General features: G+C 36.9%; 1 long non-coding RNA gene across 1 annotated transcript; it reads right to left on the reverse strand.

Moving 5' to 3' along the window:
- Positions 1 to 12,262: 12,262 nt before the first annotated feature.
- Positions 12,263 to 22,785, reverse strand: LOC136061804 (uncharacterized). The gene is made up of 3 exons (XR_010623671.1): positions 22,520 to 22,785; positions 21,611 to 21,677; positions 12,263 to 20,719 (listed from the first exon to the last, which is right to left on the reverse strand). It is a non-coding gene; the product is annotated as an uncharacterized LOC136061804 (long non-coding RNA).
- Positions 22,786 to 24,259: the final 1,474 nt, after the last annotated feature.

The following is a 24,259-nucleotide window of genomic DNA, read 5'->3' on the forward strand; positions in this document are numbered from 1 at the left end:
ATGAGAAGCGCTGATGGCACTGTCAGTCGCCCATTCACAACACCAAAACAACACTTCCTCTATGTCTCTCATCTCAAACTCTCTCTCTCATCCACCGTGATCGGACAAGCCAAGCATTAAAGATAACACCACCTCTCTCTCTATCTCACAATGTTGAATCTGTTGGAGTTGTGGGATCTATGATAGCTGATTTAAGTTTAGATCTGTTATGGATTGGTTGGGCTTTCTATTGTTATGAGCCGAATTGGCTGGGTTTTTCTGGGTTTGTGTGTTTGTTTGATTTAATGAGTTGAGTTGGCCAGGTTGGTTGAATTTGTTGTTGATTGTTTAAAACAAACTGGGTTTTGTTTGAGTTTTTGGGTTTTTGAGTGTTTGAGATTTCTGAGTTTTCTTTGATTTTATGATTTTGGCTATAAATCTTTGGGGAAGAACGAGAAAAACTGATGGGTTTTTAGCATGGGTCTTTAGGGAAGAAGGATTTGGGTTTAAGAAGAAAAGGGAAAAATTATGTTTTGATGTGGCTTCCTTTTGACCCTTAGATTTTTTATTAGCCACGTGTTCTTCATCAGTGTAAAATTGAGAGATAATGGGAGGCCTTTTAACTGGAGGGGAGCCGGTCCCTCAAAACTCATGTCTCAAAACTCATAACTCAAAATTCATTCTCATATCTAATTTCCTATTTTTTCTTAACTCACTCCACGACTATGTTTGGCATCAATACTCTCCTCAGTTTTTAGTTTGACAAAAGCAATTTAACTCAAATTTATGGAGCCCACTATACTGCTATTTCTCTCTCAACCAAACTCGAATCATCAACTCACCTCCCTTGACAAACCCACCATACCACCAGCAAGTTCCCATGGCAGACCCATCGCCGGCAACACTGCAGACAAAGTGACCACAAACCCACAGTCACAATCCTCAAAAACACCAATTACAACCTACAAAGATCTTAACAACGCAAATTGGAACCCACAAATACACAAGTCACAGATAGTTGGGGCATAATTTTTTTTTTTTTTAAATTCTTCCTCTCCACCACCAAAATGCTTCTTCTTGGATTGGTCTCACAGAAAATCGGTCACGCGAAGAGGCAAATCGGTCTCATGACAAATGAAGATTTAAAGAAAGAAAGAAACAGAAAAGAATTAAAAAAGAAGAAGAAGTAGAGGGAAGAACTATTTTTGAAGAAGAAAGAAAAAAAGAAAGAAGGAGAAAAAAAGAAAGAAAAGTAAGTGTGATGCAAGGTTGAAATTTATCAACCATCTTGTTGGCTTTATTCCGTACCAAATTTGCTTGTAATTTAGCATTTAGTAACCCTGTATTTAGGTGGGATTCATGTAAGGGTAGTGTGTGAAGAGAGTGTAAAGAATTCCTCAACTTTGTGCCAAGAAGCAGGGACTCGCAGCTAGGACTCACGACTGACTCGCGGCTTGCAAGCCGCCAACTGCACGCTAGCTATCGCACTACAGGACAAAAGTCCCAGGCTGGCCAGGCCGTTATCTCGCAACTTGAACTTGCGACTTGGACCAGTCGCGAGGCCAAGCCGCCAACCAGCCCTATTTGGGAAAAAATGACTCTTCGTATTCCAAACACACACCACTATATATAGACCCTTATACCCACAAAATGTAGAGAGTTTCCAAAGAAAATTTTGTGAGAGAAATCCTAGAGAAAAACAAGATTGCCTCATCTCTAATCTTCACTAAGAGACTCTACAAATTCCTCTACTCTCTTCCTCTCCATTGACACATGCTTGAGAGGTCATTGACCAAATCCTTTTCTCATCACACCCACGTATGTGAGAAGGTACATTTGGTGCTAAGGGAAGCAGTTTGGAAAGAACCAATATTCATTGGTTGATGCTATGGTTTAATAGCAGAATCTGGTAAGCTAGAAAAGAAAAAGGTTTGGCGCAACTTCATTGGAGCAGGAAGCTTAAAGGGCTTAGGTACCTGGGTAGATTAGGCTTGGAGGGTCTATTGCTGTTCATGTATCCCAATTACATTTTCTAGTGGATTATTGACCGCTTGGAGGGCAGCGGAGAGGTTTTACGCCGAGGGCTTCGATTTCCTCTTCGATAACACATCGCGTGTTGTCCTTGTGTTTGCATCTCTCTTCCCTTTATCTTTACCATTTAATCACTGCTGTGATTGCGATTACTTATAATTTAGATTGTTTATCAATTCTGTTATAAGCTTGTTATTATTTTCCACACATACATTGTTTGATATAAAGCTTGAATTGGTAATTTTGTATTTAGGGGTCTAAACGTTCATAGTGTTTTCAACGCTATTTGAACTTTCATTTGGTATCAGAGCGGATGTACTTGTTGCGGTTTAAATACCCTAGTGCGATCCTTGACCTCGTTTTGAGATGGATAGGTCTCAATCCCTAAATGTGCCACCATTTTTTTATGGTAATAATTATGCATTTTGGAAAGTCCGTATAAGGGCGTTTTTGTGTTCTATTGATGATGCTGTGTGAGATGCTATTGAGGTTGGTTGGACTAGGCTGAAGGCTGCCAAATCCACTTGGGATAAGGCAGCTCTTGCGGTGGCTAATGCTAATAGTAAAGCCTTGAATGCTATTTTCTGTGGTGTCTCTCTAGAAGAATTTCACAGGATTTCACATATCACCATTGCTAAGGAAGCATGGGAAATTCTTGAGACAACTTATGAGGGGACTAAGAAGGTGAAGGACACCAAACTCCAGATGCTGACCACTCGCTTTGAGGAGCTAAAGATGAGTAAGGATGAGTCTTTTGACTCTTTCTACAATAAGCTGAATGAGGTGGTCGTCGGCAAATTTAACTTGGGAGAAAAGACGGAGGATTCTAAAATTGTAAGGAAGATCCTTCGGTCACTGCCAGAAAGTTTTCGTGCCAAAGTAATGGCCATTGAAGAGAGCAAAGATCTTGACGACATCAAGGTTCAAAAGTTGGTTGGTTCATTACAGATGTATGAATTGTCGCTACCCACACAAAAGAAGAGCAAATCTCTTGCTCTTAAAATAATTGATGAGAGAGTGGCATCTCATGACCCTTCGGAAGAGGATGTAGTAGATAAAAATGTGGCGTACCTTGTCAAGAACTTCCGGAAATTCTTGAAACTCAAGAACGGTGGAAAATTTGGCGACAAAGGAAAATTTCAGAGTTCCGCGAAGGAGAAGAAAGAATTCCAAAGGAAAGATGATAGAGATTCCCAATCTTCTCATGGAATCACATGTTTCGAGTGTAATGGACATGGACACTTCAAAAAGGAATGTCCCAACTATTTGAAGTCAAAAGGAAAGGTATGTGCTACTACCTTGAGTGATACTGATTCATCAAACTCTGACTCTGAAGATAGCTGTGATGGAGAAGAAAATTACTCCGCATTCATGACCATTGCACATGTGGAATCCTTGGATGATTTTGGTTCACTTGTGAAGGAGCTTGGCGAACATTCTGATTTGGAGTCTATTGGGGTTGTTGAAGAATCAAAGGTTGAAGAAGATGAAGATACATCTAATCTTCAAAAGAATTACGCCTTACTTCTTGGGAAATCGGGTGAGTATACAAAGGTGGCAAAGGAGGCTGTGAAGAAGATGAAGAGAGCTGAAGAAGATTACAAAAGTCTGCTGGTACGATACAAGGAGGCAAAGTGTGAGATTGAAGCACTTAATGGTGAGCTATCAGAAGCTTACACAAAAGTAAGATTTCTTGATCAAGAGGTAGTGCAAGCTCATGCCAAGATAGATAAGGTCTCCTCCAAGAAGCTAGATGATGTTATTTCATCTTAAAAACATGCCTCAAACAAGTCCGGGTTGGGATATACCAGAGGAAGTAGCTCACCAAAGAAGTGAAGTTTATAAAGGCCAAAGAGACGGCTGTGGATAAACCTATTCATGAGAAAGTTATGGCTGAGAGGAAGAAGAATGCGACTGATCAATGGGTGTTTAACAAGTCCCGTAATCAATCAGAAGCCAGATTTGGAGTTAGAGGAAGATCACTTCCAAGATCACAACAGGGTCTTAGAACGAACTATCTTTGTCACTATTTCGGATTGTAAGGACATACTAGACCCAACGGTCATAAGCTGCGAGCATTAAATAATGCAAGCGCTCCTTAATCAAGAGGAAGGAGAAATGACGAGAGATCTTGGGGTGATGAGCAACCAAGAAGTCAAAACCGTGATCCAGGAATGATGGACGTCATGAAAATGATTGGTGCCTTCACCAATTGCTTGGAAAGTTTCACAATAAGGTTTGAAAGTCCTAACTCTCATACCCAATCCGTCAAGAAAATCACCCCAAATGCACGTGACGTTTTGGTGACGAAGGATACTCATGCATAAGCATTACAACTTGTCCATGTATTAATACTTCCCATGTTTGTGAATATGCTTGGTTGTGTGCTTCTTGCTAGTATTTAGGTTGTTATTTTGTTTATGTGTTTGTCTTTGGTTCAAGTGTTTTTACATTGTTATTTAAGTTGCTTTTGATCAATCTTTTACTGTTTTTGTGTCAAAAATTCAAAAACACATAAAAAGTAGAAAATCCTAAAAAGTTTGATCGGCTTTGTTGAGTTTTGTTTCAAAGCATGTTTTGTCTTGTACCTTTGTACTAATGACAGTGTGCATTTAACAAACTTAACTTGTCTCTTATGCACTCATATCATTGTGGAAGAAATTTTGAAATCTATGTGACTGTTGTAAATAGATCTTCAACCTTGTTGTAAATGATTAGTGAATGGTTTTGTTATTCTTGAGACATGCATAGACTTGTGCCTATATATCTTCCCACTTTTATTTTACTACTTTACTCAAAGAGCTCACCAAATGTAAATCTCCAAATGAAAAAAGATATTGAGTTGCAAAAGCCTGTCGCACATACTAGTATTTGACTAGGAAAAAGGGAAAGCAACCAAAATAAAATGTATGATGCCCAAAAAGCTAAAGGCTAACTCATCAAATTGAATATTAAAAATTTCAGGCATTGATTTCACAATGAGATATGTTTATTCAAAAATATCAAATGATATGTTGAAAATGGAGCCAAATGAAAAGATTCAAAGAAATGTACTCAAGTTTATGTAGGAGGTCATTTATGCATACTTCTATAATTGAGATGGGTTACATTATCTAGTGCTAGTTGTGTATGCCTTAATTGAATTGATCATTGAAGCTTCACATTAGACTAAGGACTATCTCATTTTTGATATCCACACACAAAACACAAGTCTATGTTCAAGTAATGCCTTATTCATTTGTATGATTGTACTTGTTTAAATGTGTTTTCACAAGCTCAATCTTTGTTGATCAAACACAAAAAGATTTTTGAGTATTTTAGTTTGTTTTTGGAAAGTGTTTTGTTTTACAAAAATGTCAAAAATTTCAAAAACAGTGTTGCCCTGTTTTGGCGACTCAGTCGCGGGTAGGTCCAATCGCGAGCTCACTCAAAGATTTTTCGCGGCTCACTAGCGAGTCAAGGTCTTAGTCGCGAAAAATACTTAGAAAATTTTTCAAAATTTGAGTTTTATGATTTTCGTGGCTCAGGGTGGCGACTTGTTCGCAGGTGGAAGGTCCAATCGCGAGGGGTATTCAGAGATTTTCGCGGCTCTTCTCTTGACTATCTCGAGGATAGACTTTCCAGTCGCAAAAAACACTTAGAAGATTTTTGAAAATCTTGGTTTTACAGTGTTTCGCGGCTTAACCTGGCGACTAACTAGCGACTTAATTCAACCGCGAAAAACGTGTGTTTTGCGTTTTAAAGACACGTTTTAAAATTATTTTTCAGTTTTTCCCTCGAATTTCAGTGACTGTTCATTATCTTCCCCATTTCTCTCTCTCAAACACTCCGTGTCTCTCTGAAAAAGCTTTCATTTTTGTATTATGTCTTCATCAAACACCAAGAAAAAGGTATGGGTTTTCTTGTCTTCTCTTCATACTTCATGTTTTTATTGTTGTTTTCTTGTATTTGGGTGTTGTGATGTTGGTTTGTGTTTTGAGGCGTTCGAACATGGGTTTGCCTAAAATGTTGGGTATGATTGTTTGAGGTTGTTTTCTCTTGTTGCTAAGGTTTTTTAGTGTTTTGTGTTTTTCATTAGATTTCTAATCTTGGTCTGAGCTTGGATATTTGATAGATTTTTGTTCTTTGGGCATACAGGTTTGGGGTTTTCTGTATTTCTCTCTGAATATGGTGTTAGGTTTCTCAATTTGTTTGAGTTCGTGGTGTATGTGGCTAGCATTGTTTTTATTTTAAATCACCATATCTTGTGTGTGCTGCTGCCTTTGGTTTCTTTCTTGCACATTTCATACTCATTATGTCATGTCTCATTGACATATGCTGACATCTATCTGAATGTGTTTTACAATGTCATTTCTTTTGCTTGCTCTTGTCTACACTTATACTGATTAAACTTGTTTGATTTGTTCTATCCATGTTTTGGTTATCAACTATGCTTGATCTGTGTTCTGTCTGGTCACTCTGTTACTCTCTTTGTTATTAACTTGTTACTAATGTGTGTGCATTTTCACATTTTGTGTTTTGTTCTTGTTGTGGTCATTTCTGCTTGTTTACAGATGGCTGCATCTCCTTCAAAGAAGAAGACTGCTGCTAAGAAATCTGACAAAAGGCTGAAAATGGACCCTAACTTATTTAGGTCGATTCAACACTTTGAGAGATATAGGGATTTTTTCTTGAAAGGAACCATCATTCAGGAAAGATTTGTTGATCTAAATGAATTGAAAGATACCTTCATTCCAGAATGCTTTGAAGTCAGGGGATGGGAGAAGTTGCTGGGTGACCTACTCCTTGTGTGTGAACCCATGATACGGGAATTCTATGCAAATGCTGTTATAAAGAAGGATGAGCTGAAGTGTTGGATTAGAGGACGTGAGTTCACCATAGATGCTCATGATATTGATGAGGTTATGGGGCTTGAGGGACTAGAGGATTATGAGTTCACAAACTACAAAGGCAGGATGCTGTCTTTGGATGTTGTCCAGTCTTGACTTGGTGGTGTTAAAGAAAAGAGATGTCTTAGCACTACTGATTTTTCTGCTGAATTGAGGTGTCTGACCACTATCATGATGTTTAACTTGTATCCTATAAGAAAGATGACCACTCTTACAAATGCCAGAGCTATCTTCCTCATGGAGCTCAAGGAGAAACTTTCATTGATATAAGTTTTCACATATATGACACAATTATGGATGAGACTAGAACTACCTCAAGGGCCAAGTTGATATTTCCTAGTCTTCTCATGAGAATTTTCAAAGCAAAAGGAGTTGCAATCCCTCAAGATATCAGTCCCATAACTCCTCTATCGGCCATAAACAAATTTACTCTCACAATGATACAAAGTCATCTTCCATGTGAAGAAGAGGAGGATGTCCAAGAAGAAGGTGATCCAATAGAGACTAAAGCTGAGGCTGCAGGACAGGTATCCACACCCAGAAGCAGAGCCAAGAGGAGCAGAGCTTCTACTTCATCAGCTGTACCTCTTGATACATTTTAGATCATCCTAGAGAGGCTTGATGGAATCAGAGATGTTCAAAATCAGCATACTGAAAGGTTGACAGCAATGCAGAATCAGCTTGATGTACTTTCAGCTAAGTTTAACAATATCCACACCAGTCAGGAGCACTGACCCTCTGACCATTCCGGTCAAAAAGGGGGAGAATCTTTGGGGATACACTTGAGGGGGAGTGCTTGTTTTGGGGGGGAGATTTCTTTATCATATGATGTTTTTTGTATAGCTTTGATATTTTTTTTTGGTTATCTGCTGTTATTATTAGTTTGATACACTGTGGTGTTAGTTGTTGTTTGGCTAAAACTCATAACTCTTGGTTAGTTTGAATCTTTAGTGGTAGTTATTCTGTATATAATATGATGTTATTCAGCATATCTTCTTTATGCTTTTGGTTTGTACCTGGTACCTTTGTAGGTTTTTAAGGTTTTTGTTTATGATTTGTACCCATACTGCTTCTGTAAGCTTTAAGAGTTTGTTTTTATGCACTTTGTAGGCTTTATGGTTTGTACCTTGCTTTATGCAGCCTGTGTGCTTTGCTAAATCAGTACTTATAACTAAATGTTATGCATTTTCTTCTGAGTACTGTCACTCTTGTGCCCTTGTAGGATTTTTCCTAGATGCATATAATTCTTGTACTGTGCATTGGTTAAGTGTTGACCATTCAAGTGATTTGCTTTGTGGTTGTCAACTTGAATGTCCGGATGTTCATTCCAAGTGTGAATGAGCATTGTGATCACTTGTCTATAGTGATTGTTTGTTTTGGTCTTGCCATAATTTATTGCTTTATTCCAATGTGCTTGATCGCATTGTGTTTACTCCATATGCATTACAAGTTTTCTGCATACAATGAACTTATTGTGTTGTTGTGTTTTAAGAGTTCTTGTTCTTATGGTTTAAAAGCTTCACAGATTCTAGAGTTAGGTGTGAGTGAGTTTTCCAACTGTTCCCAACTCATGCGTTAAATTTAGAGTTTGTTTTAGGGTTTTGTCACGGAATAGCTAAAGGGGGAGATTATAAGGTTGAAATTTATCAACCTTCTTGTTGGCTTTATTCCATACCAAATTTGCTTGTAATTTAGCACTTAGTAACCCTGTATTTAGGTGGGATTCATGTAAGGGTAGTGTGTGAAGAGAGTGTGAAGAATTGCTCAACTTTATGCCAAGAAGCAGGGACTCGCGGCTAGGACTCGCGGCTTACAAGCCACCAACTGCTGTGGATGTGAGAAGCATGCAGGGAGGTAAAGGGTCATGCCAGCTATCGCACTACAGGACAAAAGTCCCAGGTTGGCCAGGCCGTTATCTCGTGACTTTAACTCACGACTTGGACCAGTCGCGAGGCCAAGTCACCAACCAGCCCTGTTTGGGAAAAACTGACTCTTCGTATTCCAAACACATACCACTATATATAAACCCTTATACCCATAAAATGTAGAGAGCTTCTAGAGAGAATTTTGTGAGAGAAACCCTAGAGAAAAACAAGATTGCCTCATCCCCAATCTTCACTAAGAGACTCTACAAATTCCTCTACTCTTTTCCCCTTCATTGACACATCCTTGAGAGGTCACTGACCAAATCATTTTCTCATCACACCCACGTCTGTGAGAAGGTACATTTGGTGCTAAGGGAAGTAGTTTGGAAGGAACCAATATTCATTGGTTGATGCTATAGTTTAGTAGCAGAATCCGGTAAACTAGAAAAGAAAAAGGTTCGGCGCAACTTCGTTGGAGCAGGAAGCTTGGAGGGCTTAGGTACCTGAGTAGATTAGGCTTGAAGGGTCTATTGCTGTTCATGTATCCCAACTACATTTTCTAGTAGATTATTGACCGCTTGGAGGGCGGCAGAGAGGTTTTACGCCGAGGGCTTCAGTTTCCTCTTCGATAACACATCGCGTGTTGTCCTTGTGTTTGCATCTCTCTTCCCTTTATCTTTACCATTTAATTACTGCTGTGATTGTGATTATTTATGGTTTAGATTGTTTATCAATTTTGTTATAAGTTTGTTATCATTTTCCGCACATACATTGTTTGATATAAAGCTTGAAATGGTAATTTTGTATTTGGGGGTCTAAACGTTCATAGAATTTTTAACGCTATTTGAACTTTCATGTGAAAAGGAAAGAAAAATAATTAAAAAAAAAAAAAAAAGACCCGTTAGTCTGACTTGATTAGATCATTCATGAGAGTGGGTCCTACTTATTTGCTTGTTTGTATAATAATCCCTTGTAACTCATTTCTCTTAATTTGGAAACACATAAAAGTTGTTTTCAATTTTTATCACAATTTTTTAGTAATGAGGGATGGAAATTGAGAATAAAAACTAAACCAAATAAGCTACCTTGGAGTGGGGCCCACAAAATTTGAGAATTGAGTTTTAAAAAGTGAGAATTGAGTGATGAAAAAAAGCTAACCAAACATGGCCTGAACTTCTATTTGTTCATATTTATTTATTTTTTCTACAGTAATCATGCTCTTATCTTGTTTCCAAGTAAATATTGGCCCAGACTCACAGGCTATCTTCTAGAGAAACTTTACTGAGCAAACCACAAACAAACACATAATTTTTATCATAATTTTGCCAGGTAGGGAGTTGTGAGTAGTGAATGCATGAACCCAAGTGGAACTACCACTTTTTCTTCATCAGTCATAACTCGCATTCTTTTGGATAAAGATGACAACTTTGAGTCTACCACAATCCTGTTCTTATCTTGTTTCCAAGCAAATGTTGTCGGAGACTCACATGCTTGCATCTTCTAGAGAAATTTACTTCTAGGCCGGCTCAGTTGTTAAGAATTTTTCTATATTCATTTGGTTTCTTTTTTCTTTCATGCCGATCCTTTCCTCATTTTTTCTTTTCTTTTCCTTCTTAATTCCTATGTGCTTATCCTTTCTTTTCTCAACCATTAGTTGTTTTTTGTTTTTTGATAAAAATGGTTTTGGGTTCTTGAACTTCTTGTCTTTTAAAAAAAAATGAAGTACGATTCATATACAATTTTTTAATAAAAAGTGTGTTACTTTTTGTATAATTTAACATGGACATAATTGTAAATTTATAGCCAATTTCATATTTTATTTTCTCATTTTTCTTTTCATTTAAACAAATGAGTTTTCTATCTCTTCATTGTTCCATCCTCCCAACCAAACACATACGAAAGAAAACTAAATAGTTATAATCATGTATTATTCTTTTGAATGTAACCCAATCTTTTTCTTATATTCTTTATTGTTTAGTTATATATATTTTGTTTGTTTCAATAATTTCTAAGTTGTGAATCATATTTTTTAATATTTTTTGGTCTTTCAGAAGTTTTAGTAGCTAAATTTTTGAGTTATTTTTTTACAGTATCTGAAAGTTTCTAACAATTTTTTTAAGCCATTTCACATTCAAGTAACGAATTCTTCATCAAATTATAACACAAATTGAAGTCATACAAGAGCAAATCATGCAATGGTGTAGTTTTTTATCAATTTAAAATTTTATAAAAATATTTTAGTTTACCTAACAAATAAGTAGGTTCCCGTGCATAGAATGAATTAGCGACTAATTAATGATAATAATAATAGACGGAAGTATCACGTTAACAATTATGGCAAACTTAAAAGGCGAAATCGATAAAAATTGAAAGTCCAGGTGTCAATGTGTTTGGTGGGTGCATTTTTGCAAGATAGTCAATACCGTACCGGAGACCATTTCAGTTTAGCTATGAAAACGATATATTTCCGTTCCGATTAATACCGGTGTACCATTTCAGGATTACCGCTAATAATAATAATAATAATAACAACTAGCCTCACGACACGTGCTTCACGCGTGTGGTAGGTTTTTTTTTTTTAACAAAAAGAGTAAAGAAAAATTATGTGTTTTTATTATATATATGATTTTTTATTTTGTGAATCTAATTTATAAGTAGATAAAGTAATTTGAAAATTAATAGGAGAGTGCTTTTTTTAGGGAAAAAAAAAACTCTATGTTTTTATTTTATATATATAATTTTTATTTTGTGAATCTAATTTATAAATGGATAAAGTAATCTTAAAATTAACAGGAGAGTGGTCCTATTTTTTAGATAATGTTTTAGTGGAAGTTAGAGTTGCATTTTTATCAGATTATCCTTTAGTTTTGTCTTTACTTAAATATAGGGATGTAGGGGTATTTTTTAACTAAAAAAATAAAAATGAGAAATTCAAATAGGAGACATCATGTTCAAAGCTGGTGGTGGTTTCAAACTCTACAACTACTATGGGAATTTTTGAAAGTCTGAAATCCCAGCCAATCATTAAAGAGTCTAGCCCATTTTATGCAACTCTTATTTTGGTTGTGTAAGTAAAGAGTGATACGTTGGCAGCAAAAATAAGTGATATTGAAGTAGCATTATCCACGCATGACAGCTCACCAATTATTGCTCTTATTAAGTCTAATTCCCAGCAATCCCAATGGTAAGTCTTTAATGTGATCAATATTCCAAACAAGGAAAAACTCTCAACAATAGCAATTAGGGGTAATGAGCCAGATCAGTCCAATCGGCCTCCACATTGTGCCATCTAGAAACCACCTCCATGGCTGATCCTGAAGGTGAGGTTAATAGAATTAACAAGTTTTAAACCCAAGTTGTTAATTAGATTTATTATGAATAAAACTTGTTAAAACAAATAAACACCAATATCATGTTAATAAAGAATGTAGTGGAAAAGTAAATAAGACAAGATATGATTACTCAGGAAAACCAATGAAACAAACTAGTTTCACAGTAAAAAACTTGGGAGGAAACCTTCCCGAAAAGCAATTCACTATAGTAAAGAGAAGTTTCAGATTTAGTACAAAACATTTGTCCCTAGACTCTACAATCCCCGTAGATAAACTCACAGCAGAAACCTTCTACCACTTCTGAACCTCTGAACTCTTCAATATATGAACGCCACCCTTTTGATGCACGAATCCCAATACGTGACTAACCAATTGCACGAATCCCAGTACACGACTTAATCACCAACTAGAAGAAGATTGTTGGCTGCAAAATTCTTCACTTCATCAATAATGAAGATCAAGAAGCACTTGGTTACAAAACCCTAAGGCACAAAAATGCAGTAGTTTCTTTCAGAGAGAATAAGATATCGGTCACCTTTTGCATATGTTCTCCTTGTATTCTCTTATGTGACGGCCTCTAAAATAAGCCTTATACAGGTTTAAGGTTATGAGAAAAGAAACCCTACATAAATACAAAAGCCTAGTCTAAAAATCAGATTTGAAAATTCTGATTTCCATAACCTCGATAGATAGCAGGTGTCGAGCAGGTTTCGAGGTTTACTGAGGCTCGACAGATATAGCTATCGAGGAGGTGTCGAGAAGGTGTCGAGGAGACAAAAACTTTCTTGATCGATCCACTAGGTGTCCAGGAGATGTCGAGATTGCGATAAGGAAAAAGCTTAAGAAGCTCGATAGATAGCTAGCTGTCGAGAGGTGTTGAGCAGCTGTCGAGTTATTTGTCCACAAGTGTCGAGCTATCTGTCCAGCTTTATTGAACACCTTTTCTTCACTTGTTTCTTAGTCCAATCTTCATGGCTTTAATACTAGACTTGAACAACATGTTTCTTGAAGTATTAAACACATCTTAGATCTACCCAAATACAAGTAAAGTGCGTTTTGTCAAAAGATTAGCCAATTACATAAAAGAATGACATATGTTTTTTAACTAGTAAAACACATATGTCCTAACAATCTCCCTCTTTGGCAATCCATGACAAAACCACAACAAACAAACAAACATATGAGAGAAGTCATAAATCACTCAACTCATATTCACTTGTTGAATACAATAAAATCTATCATAACACAAACTCTTGAAAAATTTTGCAAGAAGAAAGTTTATGGCCAGTAGACTTTGACAACCTGTATTTCTGAAACACTATAAATAAAACTCATCAAGGCATCTTGTGTGAAACAGAAATAATAGATTGCATACAAGTATAAAAAACATGTGTATAAAGATAGAAAAGAAACAACACATGTAAAGGTAGGTGAAATAAACATACATCAGCATATAAAGAAGATAAGCATAATGTAAGTAAACAATGGTCACAAGACCCAAGGTACAAGAAGAAGAAGCTAAAAGAAGCTCCTACAACAACAAGGAGGTAAACACTCCCCTTAACAAGATGAAACACAGCTCCCCCTTATAGAGACATGTATTTATTTCCCTAACTTGTAGAATCTTTAAAAAGAAACCACAAAGTCTCCATAATTTCTCCCCTTTTTTGTCATGATTGACAAAAGGTACAAGAAGCTAGAAAGCTTCACCCGAGAAACATAAAGATGATCAAGGACGATCAAGGGGGCACAAAGAATCCATAAAAATACATGAATGTAATGAAACAAGATGCTATAGATGACAAGATAATAGAAAGATGCAAAACATGTGAAAGACAAATCTCTCAAGAAAAAAAAAATGTTAAGCACATAGATCTCAAAACACACACACATACTAAACAAGTCTAACCAATTTTATATTTCAAAAACAAGTCAAGACAGTTTAGTGAGCATACATTAGCACATGTAAACACTTGTGATGGCCAAATCATATTGTACCTACACATGTATCAAGTGTAGTAAAGAATATTGCGTATTGTATGTGAAAAACATCGCAAGATTGCATATGTATATATATGTTATGACGATCTGAGATATGAGAAAATAACTTTAACTCACACACAATCATAACTGTTTGATGGGGACTATCACCTTCGAGGTACATCTTATAACTCCCACATCTCCTAGAAAACACGCTTGCAATCATATTTAAAGCATTTTAATCTTTTTGCATTTTATTTTTCTTTGCATATTTTCTTTTAAGCATATCATGCATGGGCATATAGAAGAGAGAAAAGAAATACCCAACATGTTAAGCATAAACATTGCACTTTTGCTATGCCGAAGCATACGGATGTCTTATTATGATTGGCGAGTAACAGTGGTGAGATGGTTATTTATGACTTTCTCTCAGGATTTTCTAGTCTTACCCATCAAAAAGAGTGATACGAGTGTTAAGTTTAAGAGATAACTTAATCTTACTCATCACAAACAAGAGCCACAAAGCTCACTCGCTTAGTTGTGCATAGAGATGCTCATCTAAGTTACAAAAGATACAAAATTTAGAAAACTTTGTTTCAATGGCCATCCAAGGTACACAAGTACCAAAGTACACAAAATACACATTGTTTTTGTATTTTTATGATTTTTTCTTTTTATTTTGAAAACCAACAAAATAAAGGCTAAATAACCAAACAAAAATAGACAAACAACATGACAGCAAAAAGAAAGATGCATATGCATGAAGGCGTGATAGAAAGGTGCAGATGCATGAAAACATGATTCCAAAAACAGATAAAAAATCAAGTAAAGAGAGTCCTACTTTAGATAGAAAGAATTAAAGCAAAGGACAAACAGAAAAGACAATTAAGTCTTAAACTCTTTTCTCACCCACACAGCACGAGTCTTTGGTCATGAAGATAAAAAGGCATGTGTCCTAGTATGTCACTAAAGGACATAGAAGAATTAGAATTCTCCTGAAATTGAGTTAAAAAGCTCAAAACTTTTAATAAATCTCCAAACAAAGGTGTAGGCCCTTAAGAAGAAACCTGTGACCATTTGGACAATTGCTTATGAGGATACAACTTAAAGCAATTAGGACGATTATGTCCAGTAACTCCATAATGGTGACAAACATGAGGTCTAACAAAGGATTTAAAATTAAACAAATCAGTTTTGAATTTCATACATTTATCACCTTTCTCAGATTGAGGCACAAAGATAGTCTTTGATCCAGAAACCGTGGAAGAGGAGTGGCTGGAGGAAACAACATATCCTAAGCCAGTCTTATCAGAACTAGGCTTTTGAGCACTCAATACCTCAACAAGCTTTGTACTAGACATCCTTTCTATTTGAGTTCTAACTTGACTAAGCTCAACTTCAAGATTCTTGACCTTCTCTTTTAATGAGGTGTTCTCCATAACAAAAATCTCAACTAACCTTGTAGTCTCACCTAGCTTGACTAACAGATCAGCTTTTTCAATTTTTACCTCATTCAGCTCTTTTCTACAAAGATGAGAAGTCTTTTCAAATTTTATGAATTCAGTGCATAACTTATCATAGGCTTTCTGAAGGGTCATCTTCTTAAGTACTTCATCATCAGAAGAATCCTCGCTGTTACTAGCACTCTCCACAATCACCTTATCGGTTGAGGCAGCAAAGGCCATAACATGACGACATTCATCCACAAACTCATCTGAAGAGTCATCCTCAGTATCACTCCAAGTAGCAACCAGCCCTTTATCTTTTAACTCATTGGTCTTTTCCTTCATGAGGTAGTTTGGACACTCTATCCTCATATGACCAAAACCTTTGCACTCATGGCATTAGATGAGGGGTTTCTCATTCTTGCCTTTCCTAGAGAATTTAAATTTCCTAGGAGGTTTGCCCTTACCCTTTTTCCTAAACTGAAGAAGTCTGATAATCTCATCAGTTATGAAGGATAGATCCTTATCCTCATCATCATCTTCATCTTCATCTTCACTTTCAAAGTCCTCAATCTCTTCCTCTATACCTTTGAGAGCCAAGTTTTTACTCTTTCCACATTTTTCCATTGAGCCTAATCCCATCTCATAAGTTTAAAGGTTTCCTACAAGCTTTGTCAAAGGAATTTGATCAATGTCCTTTACTTCTTCAATGGCAGTGATCTTGGCATGGAATCTTTCAGGTAAGGACCTAAGAATTTTCCTAATTATTTTGGATTTTGCAATAGATTCTCCAAGATTGAAGCAAAATTCACAATATCCTTGAGTTTAACATAAAACTCATCAAAGGTCTCACCCTCCTCCATCCTTATTTCTTCAAAACTACTAGTGAGTTGTTGAAACTTCACAGTCTTTACTGCCTTAGTACCTTCATAGGTGGTCTCAAGAATGGTCCATATTTCCTTGGAAATTTTCGTGGATGATATCTTCTTAAATTTCTCATTGGTCACCCCACAAAACAGAGCATTCAAAGCCCTACTGTTGAAATTTGCCGCTATGATTGTTGCATCATCCCAATCCACAGGCACTTTCTTTGGCTTAATCCAACCAACTTCAACAGCTTGCCATACCTGTTCACCTAAAGCCTGCAAAAAGACTTTCATACGAACTTTCCAGTACACATAATTAGTTCCATCAAATAAAGGAGGTATAAATAAAGATTGTCCTCTATTCATGACAATAGGGGTCAATGGATCACACTCAGGAAATTAATCCAATCAGAGTGAACCCGCTCTAATACCACTTATTGGAAAATTTAGAACCCAGTTGATAGAATTAACAAGTTTTAAATCCAAGTTGTTAATTAGATTTATTATGAATCATATTTGTTAAAACAAATAAATATTAATATCATGTCAATAAAGAATACAGCGGAAAAGTAAATAAGACAAGATATGATGACTCAGGAAAACCAATGAAACAAACTAGTTTCACAGTAAAAACTCTGAGGGGAAACTTTCTTGAAAAGCAATTCACTATAGTAAAGAGAAGTTTCAGATCTAGTACAAAACCTTTGTCCCTAGACTCTACAATCCTCGTAGATGAACTCACAGCAGAAATCTTCTACCACTTCAGAACCTCTGAACTCTTCAATATATGAACGCCACCCTTTTAATGCATGAATCCCAATACATGACTAACCAATTGCACGAATCCCAGTACGTGACTTAATCACTAACAAGAAAAAGATTGTTCGCTAAAAAATTCTTCACTTCATCAACAATAAAGATCAAGAAGCACTTGGTTACAAAACCCTAAGACGCAAAGACGCAGTAGCTTCTTTCAGAGAGAATAAGGCACCGGTCACCTTTTGCATATGTTTTCCTTGTATTTTCTTATGTGACGGCTTCTAAAATAAGCCTTATATAGGTCTAGGATTGTGAGAAAAGAAACCCTGCACAAATACAAAAACCTGGCCCAAAAATCAGATCTGAAAATTTTGATTTTCGTAACCTCAATAGATAGCAGGTGTCGAGGTTTAATGAGGCTCGACAGATACAGCTATCGAGGAGGTGTCGAGAAGGTGTCAAGGAGACAGAAAATTTCTCAATCGATCCACCAGGTGTCCAAGAGGTGTCAAGATTGCAATAAGGAAAAAGCTTAAAAAGCTCGATAGATAGCTAGCTGTTGAGCTATTTGTTTACAGGTCTTGAGCTATCTGTCCAACTTTATTGAACACCTTTTCTTCACTTGTTTCTTGGTCCAATCTTCATTGCTTTAATACTAGACTTGAATAACATGTTTCTTGAAGTATTAAACACATCTTAGATTTACCCAAATACAAGTAAAGTGCGTTTTGTCAAAGGATTAGCCAATTACATAAAAGAATGGCATATGTTCTTTAACTAGTGAAACACATATGTCCTAACAAGTAAACTTTGATGGTGCTATTTTTTTAGAACAAAATTTTGTGGGGGTGGGAGTTTTAATCCGAGATGATAAGGGTTAGGTCATAGCATCCATGAATAAGAAAATCATTTTGCCTTACTGGTTATTGCTGTGGAAGTGATTGCAGCTAATAGAGCACTCAAGTTGGTAATTCCCTATATGATGGATGACCATAATTCCCTCAGGGGACCTCCTCATCCAGACAAGGAACCAATAGACAAAGAAACTATTCCACTCTGTCACCATTTGAACCCATTGGATGAAGAGAGGGCCTGCCATCTCATACATGACAAGCATACATTACAAGGTCGCAATAAATCTCTTTACTGTTAGAGCATCGACAACCCTCTCATTAACATCGCAAGGAAGTGTTACAAATAACCCATTCAAGTCTCCATTAATAGCACTCCCTAACGGCTAGGAAAAAAAGGCAGGTATATATACAGATACCTCACACCTACCAAGGTACAAAGACTCTAGTTCATACACTCTGGTATTTTAATATTTCTTTTCTCATTCTAATCATTCTAACTTTAGCATCGGAGGTTTTGTGACAAGCACCACACCGGTGACCCACACTTTTCCCTTTCACCATCCATTTTCTTAGGATCAGGTTAGCTATGGATGACTCCACTCTAGATGATCACGATTCGAGCATCATCAGTTTGGTGCCGTCTGTGTGGACAAAGACTCTTTCACACCTAGTTCGAAAGTACTGTTCCTTTCAACATGTAAGTCCAGATGGAATCCAACATCAATCAAGACCCTGCTGCATTGGCTCTACAAATTTAGTCGCTCGCGGCTACTGTAGAAGAGCTTACCAGGTAGAACCAAGAGATGAGGTAGCGATTACAACAAGAAGATAACCGCTCAAAGACCAACTGGGACAATGACGGAGACAGCCATAGGAGATGACTTGGCACTTCAGAAGGGGCAAACTTAGACCTTCTCAGGGAAATGAGAAAGGAGATGGATGAGCTGAGAAACGCTATAAAAGGGAAAACAGACAAAGTTTGGACAGAATGGTCAAGAAGATAGATTCACCCTTCACCCTGCAGTCTAGGAATGCCCAATACCCTCAAAGTTTCATCTACCTCAGCTCGAGCCATTTGACGGATTGAAGGATCCACCGGATCACCTTAACACTTTCAAGACGACTTTGGGTCTCCAACAACGCCTTGACAAAATATTATGTTGCTCTTTCCCTATTACCCTCAAAGGGGCAACCAGGGAATGGTTCACCAAATTACCAACATCGTACATTGACAACTTCGAGCAGCTAGGCAGCTCCTTCCTTCGTCACTTCATCGGCGGGCGGCGGGCAGCGTCCAAAAAGGCCAACTAACCATTTGCTCACCATCAAGCAAAGAGAGAAGGAAACCTTAAGATCTTGTGTAACACATTTCACCAGAGGAACTTTGGAGGTAGACGAAGCAGATGATAAAGTTAGCTAATAGCCTTTATGGCCAAATTGAAGTCCAGAGAATTCGTGGTCTCCTTGGTAAAAAATCCCCCCCAAGACGATGGTAGAAATGCTCTTGAAAGCGCAAAAGTACATGAACGTTGAGGACGTCCTAACAGCCATAGAAGGGGTAGAGAAACCCAAGGAGAAGAAAAAAGAAAAAGAAGACAACTAAAGAGGACGGAAAAGGGACCGCGCAGACCATCAAAATGTCGAGGGGAGTAGACGAAGAGATGACAAGAACCCCTGTCCAGTGAAGTTCACACCTTTGGTGATGCCTGTCGACCAAATTCTAACGCAGATCAAGGACGAACACTATCTGAAATGGCCCAGACCATTGCACTCGTCACCCAGTGTGTGCGATAAGTGGAAATACTGCCGTTTTCACAAAAATCATAGGCATTACACAAAAGACTGCCGAGACTTGAAAGAACAGATAGAAGAGCTTATACGAAAAGGGAAATTACAGAAATACATGAAGAAGGGGGATTCCAGCAGGTTCAAGGATGGTAACAAGGATCAACATGAAGGTTTTTAGAGGGACGAGGACCACATGCCCCCTTGTCCACAAAGTGCCATAGGGGTAATATAACCATCACAAGAGGACCGTCCACGGGAGGGTCATTCAAGTCCCTCAGGAAGTCACACCAAAGGCAGGTGAACAACATTCACAACCTACCTCTTCTAAACCAAAGAAGGACAGACTAAGATATGTATTTCTCAAAAGAAGATGCTAGAGGGATGATGTCAAGACCCAAACCTGTACTTCAGAGTTTAGAGCATGACCGACATGTTAATATCAAGTTTACCTCAATACTAACACGAACCAACCTAAACTAAAGGTACTTATCAAGAATTGTTTCTTGAATTCCTGCTTATTTTCTTGCATAAAAGCCAAAATATACAAATATAATGGAAACCTTGAAGTTTCATTTCCTTTGAACTTGGAAACTTACCACCTGGTTGAAACTTAAGGTATTCGTGTAAATATTACATAACTAAACATTTAGCAAAACTCTTATTACAAACCTAACCCCAAAGACATACAACTGGGGTTCAAAACAAACTAAAGTACCGAATTACATCTGTGCTCAAAGGATCAAGTACATCTTGATTCCTCCTATACAACAAAAAAGCTAACTGCTATACAACAAAACTCTACATTCTAACCATCTAGAAAACACAGAATCCTTGCCACCTCTAATACTCTCGTTGTTTCCAGGAAGAACCTGTGCACTGAAATATAATTGGATGAACTGCGAATTCCAGTAAGGTTTTAAGCTCCATGGGCCTTTAATAAGAATGCATGTAAATCAAATATTTTATAGATTTGCCATATTTGATAAAATAGCCTTCATACTGTTCATATTGTTCTTAAAATAACCTAAAAGCTTTTAGATGAGAATACTTCATTTTCCTTTCATATAATAAATAAAATGACATAATAAGGAACTTAAATATAATTCAGTAATCATATCTTTGAACAGACTATCAAATACTTTATCATAACTTCTCATCAGACTTATAACACATTCAATATACCTTTCTTATCATCATACTTTTCTTATAATTTCTAAATAGCTTAATAGCTCATTTATAATACATATTAGTTAATCTAATTGTAAGTCTGTCACAACTTTGGAAGGCTTCCAGCACAGAATGTCAGGCATCCAGCATTCCCCACAATACTAAGTAATTCTGGAATCATATCATAATACATATTTTCAACTATGGGGGTAGGTTGACATCCTCCACAAGTTGGCTTGTACCAATAAGGGCGGGTACAGCAGAACCAGGCCCACTTTTAATGGCCAATCAGAATCTCCATGAAAATTTCAGTACTATAACCCCTACTGGATGAGTTCAGAACATAACAATGGAATAACCCGAAAATTATATTTTTCTGATAACTATGCTTTTACATAATTATCTCATAATAGTAGCATATTCACTTCATACTTAAATATTATATTTGTGATATAAGTACTAGCATCAATATGCTAATATTATCACACACACACACACACACACACACATATATATACAGGATTGAACAACTCACGAACATATATTTTACTTAAATCATGCTTATATGTAATATCTCTAATTAAAAGCTTTAATGCAAATTACTTCTCGAAATAATATTTATACTTATCAAAAGCACATATCACAAATCTCTTACCTGAAAACAGAAAACGCTAAAGATTGTACAAGAGGAGCTCAAGTGTCCATGTTCTCGTTCTCGTCACCTAAATGAGAAACCCAAAAATTATTACTGACAAACTCTTCCTAATATATAAACATATACCTCAAACACAACCTAACTCTCAAACTCAAGAAAATCTTAATTCCCATCACATAAAGTTTCCCCAAACCACATGATACAATCATCAAACACATTCTGCACCCAAACCATAGAGAAACCAATTCATAAAATTTATATATGATCCTAACATACCAAAGGATGAGCATATTAAATTATAGCTCAAAACATTCACCCTAACTTGAGAATTAAATCTATAAAGTCAAGTGTAGCATATGTTGTTCACTGCTCATTACAGCAGTGTATGCTCCATTTGTAAAATACAAATGGGTTGTCCATACACATCCAAATATCATGAAATTTTACAGAACTACTCCCCTGTATGTCTAGTATATACCATAAACATTTCGGAGTCAAAGCATAAACTCATGATTTACTAAAAATCACGCAAGACAGTATACTCAAATCTGTCCTGACAGAATTTCTTGCAATTTTCAAATTAAACCATTATTTTTATGTTCATCAAAATGTTGTGAGACCACTTCCATAACAACCATGTGTGTCTTATAATTCATAAAAACTACTCCTAGAATTCTAATTCACAAAATATGATTTAATACATATTTTTCTTTTTGTAAACATCAAATTTGTCATAGAGACAATTTCAGTACATATTCTTACAAAATCATCAACAAATAGCAATAGGCCTTAATTTGAACTTTTATCATCAAACTTTCAAATCACTAAAACAGAATCATAGTTTAGCCTCTAAAATCAAGATAGAGGATAAAGAAGTAGAAATAAACAAATGAAGTTTTGATTACTTACCCACAAACTTTGAAGCTGAAATTTTAGTGTTAACCTTTTAATTTCATCTTTAGAGAGGGATATTTTTTTTTGTGTGAGAGAGGGAGGGCTGCCGTGTAAGAGCAAAGGAAGAAGAAGGAACCAGAACAAGGAAAAGAGTAGAGAAAGAGGGGTTGGACTTTCTAATCTGGTGCAACCAAGAAAACAAGATAAGGGAGAAGACGTTTAGGGCAGCAAAAGGAGATAAGAAGAGTGGACTTGGGGTGGATATGTGTGATGCTAAGGATAAAAAAATCATAGCCCACCTTTTTTTTTCAACTTTTTGGCATTCACGCTTACACTTTTCTACAAAAAATAATATCACTTTACACACACACACACACACACACACATATATATCCTTACCTTTATAAAGTTATATTCATCACATTAAAAGAGCATATATGTTCTATAACATCATAATATCAAAGCTTCATGCACTTAAAAGTAATTAAGATAATAACATGCATATAAACCCATAAAATTAATTATGAAATTAGGTTGGGGTGTTACAGGTGAAATAGCCTCATGACGACCCGTTGGTCATCATGCTCATGATTACAGGATTCAATGCCAGAAGGATTATGGTAGACAACGAGAGCTCGGCAGGCATCATTTACCTTTCTGCCTTCCAGCAGTTAAAAGTAGACTTGAAGAGACTTCGTCCATTCGAATCTCTCTTCGTTAGTTTCAGTGGAGACAAGGTGTACCTTCGGGGAATAGTAACTTTGACTGTCACTTCTAGCTCGTACCCCCTCCGGTAACCAACAAACATAACTTCTTGGTAGTAGACTCACCTTCTTCATACAATGTGATTATAGGAAGGCCTACTCTCAATCGTTGGAAAGCAGCTACTTCCACGTATTGCCTGAAGGTGAAGTTTCCAATAGAACAAGGGGTTGGAGAAATAAGAGGAGACCAGGTGCTGGCGAGGGAATGTTACCAGGTGGTCTTGGCCTCAAAGGAAAAGCATACGTGGATGATTGAGAAAAAGATGCCAGAAATTGTTGAAAAGCTGGAGACGATAGAGTTGGTTGAAGGAGATCCTACGAAGATAACCCAGGTAAGGACGAGTCTAAGCCCCCAGACAAAGAAAGAGATTGTCAGCTCCTTGAAGGATAACCTGGACGTGTTTGCATGGAGCCACGAAGATATGCCAGGTATACTAGCGAACATCATTCAACACCGTCTAAATGTGGACCATAAGAAGAAGCCTGTTCAACAAAAAAGAAGATTTTTTGCTCCTAAACGGAACAAAGTAGTCATGGATGAAGTGAACAAGTTGCTTGATGCTAATTTCATCAGGGAGGTCTACTATCCTGAGTGGTTGGCCAACATTGTCATGGTCAAGAAGGCAAACGGGAAGTGAAGAATATGTGTTGACTTCACGGATCTAAATAACGCTTGCTCGAAGGACAGCTTCCCTCTACCCCGAATTGACCAACTTGTGGATTCGACAGCCAGGCACAAACTTCTTGCCTTTATGGACGCATTTTCTAGGTACAACCAGATACAAATGGCAAAAGAGAATCAGGAAAAGACTACATTCATCACTAGTTAGGGGCTCTATTGTTACAGGGTCATGCCTTTTGGTTTGAAGAACGCAGGGGCCACGTACCAGAGATTGGTAAACCAGATGTTCAACAAGCAAATTGGAAGGAACGTAGAAGTATACGTTGATGATATGCTCGTCAAGACTAAAGAAGAGGAGGACCATCTGGA

The sequence above is a fragment of the Quercus suber genome, unplaced genomic scaffold, assembly GCF_002906115.3.
Source record: "Quercus suber isolate HL8 unplaced genomic scaffold, Cork oak 2.0 scaffold_353, whole genome shotgun sequence".
Classification (NCBI taxonomy): Eukaryota; Viridiplantae; Streptophyta; class Magnoliopsida; order Fagales; family Fagaceae; genus Quercus; species Quercus suber.